The sequence below is a fragment of the Camelus bactrianus genome, chromosome 1 (genome assembly GCF_048773025.1).
Source record: "Camelus bactrianus isolate YW-2024 breed Bactrian camel chromosome 1, ASM4877302v1, whole genome shotgun sequence".
Classification (NCBI taxonomy): Eukaryota; Metazoa; Chordata; class Mammalia; order Artiodactyla; family Camelidae; genus Camelus; species Camelus bactrianus.
Genome location: NC_133539.1, coordinates 122,919,327 through 122,925,025, shown reverse-complemented (window position 1 = coordinate 122,925,025; position 5,699 = coordinate 122,919,327).

The following is a 5,699-nucleotide window of genomic DNA, read 5'->3' as shown; positions in this document are numbered from 1 at the left end:
TCTAGCCGTCAAAGTTTCTTGATCCACTCATGCAAGAAAGAATGTATACTGAGTTTTCAATATTGAAATCTGGTGATCAAAAAAAAAATTTCATTGCCAAAGAATTATTAGACATTAAAAGTCTTTTATATTTCAAAACCTGTGTAGTATTCACTGAAAATCACAACTTTAGCATTTATGGAATGAAGCCTATTAATTTCTTTTATTTCCAAAATTGGTTTGGTAAATCAGGCTAATATTTAAAAGGATTTTTGTGAAACAAGTATCTTATCAAAAAATTAGGTTATCATTAAAAAAAAAAAAAAAAACAACAACAACACAGCCAATGCTTCATATTCAAATTAATCTCACTTGAATAACGAATACCAATACAACATGTATCTTTGAAGCCTGAAAGGAGGAGTGGCTGTGGTTTACCCCAATTCTAGGCCCCCTCCTGATTCCAGTATTCTCTGGAGTGGCAGTGATCTAACCTGGCTTCAGTGCAAAATATACTGATGCCATCGAAAAGGAGTTCTCTCAAGTTTCCCCTCAATTCCAAAATCACCTACCTGCGGCCTTTTTTCCCTCCTTCCTTTCACTTTCCTCTTCAAAGGTACCTCTAGATCTGTGGTCTTAATTCTTCCCCTTCTCTATTCTTTGGATGGATGATGCCCACCACTTCTTTTCCCTCTCTGCTTAGCGGCAGTAGCTTACGTCTCTAATTTCTACTTCAACTCTTTGCCTCGCTCTGGCTATGAATGTGCTCAGAAAGAAAAACAAAATCATGCTTTTCCTTGATGCTGTTGTGTCTTTAACTCCCCAGTGGCTCTTCTTCCAGATTCCCCTAAACACAAGTCTACCCTCCGAGCGTGATCTAAAGACCAGCAACAAGGGCATCACCTGAGAACTTATTAGAAACGCAGACCCACTGCTCAGAATGTGCACTTTTCACTGGGTCCCCAGGTGACTGAGTGAAATGTGAGAAACTCCGGTCTATACCGAGTCTGCTTCTACAGCACTCGGACTTAACTGATCCTTCTGCAATCCAGCCGCACGTGTCTCACTGTAACACTTCCCCAAAAGCTGCAACAGGAGTGGCAGACTTTCCAGTGGACTCTTTACCGGGCTCCAGCTCCCCTGACCTCCCCGGAACGCACCCTGCCCTCTTCCTCTTTCCCACTCTCTTCTGTTGGCCTATGAGACACCATCCTATAAGGCAGCAACACGCTGCATGACACGAAGGTCCAGACATTGACAGCTGACCACACACGCCTGTGCTCACCCACGGCAGGCACACCCAGCTCTGTGTGATCAGGTACCGCAGTCCTCGCTGCCTTCCTAAGGGTCAGGGGGATGGGGGAGTGGAACATTCTGCTGTGCTTCCCGGACAAGCTTTGGTGCTGGAAGCAGCTCACTTCACACCCATCTCATTTCAAACACTCCTCTTCCTTCTTCTAAAGAACTATTCTACATTCATTACCACCTCCTGCCAGGGACCCCCCCCCACTTTTCCTTCATTTACTCCCCTCCTCTCTACCTCTCTCATTCTTCGCTCCCTCCTTCCCTCCTCCTGATTTCCTGACTGTCCTCAGGTCACAGAGCATCTTGAAAGAAAGCTAACAACTGAGCTCCTTAAACAGCATTCTAGTTTAATCTGTTGCTGACACCTGATAAGATACACAATTTACTTCCTTTCCTCCTCTTTTTTCTCCCTATACATTCAACAGGTGATTTTCCTTGGCTGAGAGAATAGATCCAAATCCATGTTTTAAATCAACATTCTGTCAAATGAGTTTTTTATAAAATACAGTGCTTACTTTCTGTTTGTCCATTTAATGTATTTTTTTCTCGTAGACCTGCAGCTCCAGATAAATGGCCAACATGCTTTGGTAGTTGAATCTCAGAGGTACTCTGTAAAAATTAATATTAATAATGAGTTGCATAAAGATTTCCTGATCCCTTTCTAACAAAATACCTGTGTTTCCTATCTTATTATTATTTTTTAATTTCCTACTTTAAAAGCAATTAGACTTAAAAACAAAATAAGCATATCCTGGAAACCCAAACATTTAAATAGAAAACTTCATATACACTCTCTAGATCAAGTCTATCTTTTATCTTTACTTGGCTTTTGACTCTGTAAACTGAGCATGGAAAGCCAGAGCAAATATTTTCATAGACAAAATACTGACCTATGTGCAGATTTCAACAAAGAATTAACTTCAAAACACCTAATTCCATTTTGCATTCCTCGACAAAAGAAGAGGACATTTTAAAAAATACATATTTTTATATGTATAACTGAATTGCTTTGCAGTACACTTGAAACTAACATTATAAACTGACTACACTTCAATAAAAAATAAAATTAAAAATACACATATTTAAATATATTCTTTAATAAGTATATGTGCTATAAATTTAAAATGTTTCTTAGGACAGATATTGTTTTTAATATTAAAATAACATACTTGGCATGAAAAGAAGCCTTGGATTCTGTCATGTTGACTATTAACAGATCACCGTAGAAACTGCTACATTTCAGTAAACAAAGGCTTAGCAGAATCTAACAATTATTTGATAAAACTTTTATTGATAGGAAAAATAGTGGAATAAAGTACCAAAGTAGAAAGAAAAACATTTACGTTTAAATTAACAGCAGAGAAATTTTAAATGTAGTTACGCAGCTCTTCAAAAAAGTACCATAAGCTTTCCTTTACTAAGGGAAGAATAAGAACACTGTTTAGTGACCATCTGCATGTGCCAGGCCCTTATTATGCACATTCTCTTCTCTACACACAATTATAAAACTGATTCTAAGGACGCTTACCCACTTGCTGCTTCCTGGCCACTCCAAGATGCTGGAGCACCGTGATGAGCAGACGTGACCCGCTGTTCTCTCTGTCCGGAACATCCCTCCCCTGGACCTTCGTGTGACTGGCTCCTTCCTGTCCATCACCTGGCAGCTTTGGTCACACTCAGCTCTTTTCTGACTACCTACATTCCACCCTTACTCCACCCCCGTCCTAACTACAAACTCCCCCACTGTTGTCTAACCTAACGCTCTCCACGTTCCTGAAGGACTTACTGTCCCTGATAAAGGGTTCCTGTTTACTTGTTCTTCTGTTCCTGCCACTACAGCCTAACCCCTCAACTGCTACATTCAGTGCCTACCTGCCTGGTGCTAGTTGGTGTTCAGGAACAGGAATTTATTTAAAGTCAAAACATCTAAAGTCCCCAGAAGGCGTCAAGTACCAAAGCACTACATACCTATCGGAGATGTCCGATAATAGTTTACTGACACTTAACGTACCCCAAATGAGAACTCCCCATGCCCGCTCTAACTTTCCCATTTTATTATCCTTCAGATTTTAAAAAAGTGTCCTCAACATTTCAGTAGGTCCCTAGTGGCCACTGTGATCATTCCGTCTTACATTTCTATAGCACCCTTTACAGTTGACAATGTGTTTTCACATTTGTTCCCACATTTTTGTTCATGACACATAACCTGAGAGGTAGGTATCAGTACCATGTTTTTGAACGAGGTCACTGACATTCAAGCAAGTCAGACAAGTGTTTCCCAGATCCCACAGTGGGTCAGAACCAGGATGCTACGTCTGCTGACTTCAAGTACAGTGCTGTGCCACTAGGCAGGAGCTGCCGGGATCCAAGGGCTCAGGCTCTTACCTCTTTCCACGGCTATCACCTTGGAATAGGTCATCACTACCCTGCACTTAGCTTCCTTCAAGTTCGGTCGCCATAAAGGTACTCAGTGCACGCTATTTTCCCTACCCAAAATGGGCTGTCCTCATTAAAACATCACTAAACCAAACTGCTGGTATTTTAAACCCACATACTTATTACTATTCCCCATGCTTTTGCTTCTCCTGAAATGTTCTCTGCAGCTCTAATTGACAATCCAAATATAATAATACTTTGAAGTCACAAGCACTGTCTTTTCAAGGTCAAAGTGGTTAAACAAACAAAAACACTGTTTCGTTTTTTTTTTTTTTTAGTACAACCTGTTTCTGTCTCAATCTCACTAAGAGTTTTACACATTCATTTATAACAAAGAAACAGCTGGTCACAGGCTGACCAAGAATTATTTTCTTTAGTTTTTAGAAAATTTAACTTCAGAACCCAAGCCGATTCCCTATGACTTCTAAGCCTTGGTTTTTGCACTACATACACCAGTTTCATTAGGTGAGTCTGGAAAATTAACAGAAGTGCAGTCTGCAGTGGTATGACGTGTAGCACGGAATGACTTTACTAAGTGTGGGTTAAAATGAGGAAAAAATTTTGCTGGGCAAATGTAAAAGTGAGAAAGTGACATCCCTCCATTTATGTTTTAACATGACTAGTCAAGTACAAACTTAAGGCAAGAAAAAAGGAAAATGTAAGTATAACAAGGTGTGTGGAGAAATACATGTATTTCAGCATTTATAGATAATAGATCGGTGATGTGTCAGTATTGTCAGGGATATACTATGAATGAAAGCCTCTGTTTTACCTTTTTATTATATATATAAAAATATATAAATTACATATGCAAGTATATATATTATTCTTCAGCAAATTTTATAAAAATATCAAAATATATGATATATAAAACAAAGGCATTTGTTCATAGTATATCCCCAATAAGACTGACTTGTATTAATCCACAACCGTTTGTTTGTAAATACTACTTTAAGTAAGAGTTAAATTTTGTCACTAGTAGTCACTCAATTGAACACGGTCATCTCGCACTACCTGAGCACTATGAATTATTATGAGAGAGAGAAAAACAGATGTTAGAAAGTTCCTAACACATCAACTTTCCACCTAAAGAACAGGTAATGAGGATTCTGATAATATATAGCTTGAAAAGATATATTGAATGGAACATGAGAGGGGGCTAAAAAGAAGGTTAAAAAGTTTTCATCTCAAATTCTAAGCTCACAATTGGTAGATACTGAAAAACAGACTGTAACTTATTCCTATTCATCATATACTTCTTATCTATTTCCTTGGCATTTATGACATATTTCCTGTCATAACAACTGAACTTTTACAACCTAAACAAAGGGAATAGAAATTTAAGTCATATTTTTAGAATTCAAAGAGATTTCATTATGACATAGTACATGTATTATATTACCTGTAACCATCAAATGGATTTCATTATGATAGAGTGTGCATGTTATATAACCTGCAGCATGGTGAAGAATTCCATGTCTCCTCATGCATTCACATTCAAAAAATACTAAAATGCTTCTTACATTTAAGACCTTATTCTAGGTGCTCCAGGAAATGCACAATTACATTCCCTAATCTCTAGCTCTGTATACTGACGCAGGGGTTATAAAATGAATATGTAAATAACTACACTACAAAGCATCTGAAACTTGAAATTTTAGAATGGGACACGAGGACTGGACATACTTTTTTAAACTATAATACAAAAGAATTCTGAAGTAGGTTTTATCATATGGTTGTTATTAAGAGTCTACTTTGAGAGCTGGTTGTTATTTCAGGAGAAACATGTATTCTTCAATTAGATGAAGAGTTTTGAATATACTCTTAATGGGATAATTTAGAAAACACAGAGGAATCTATAATATGGATTTTGAGAAACAGAATTTTAATTTCTAAATTTCTATAATTTCAACTATTATTTTAGTCTTAATGCAGAACCAGAGAGAGAAATAAAGTAAAACACACAAACAAACAAAACA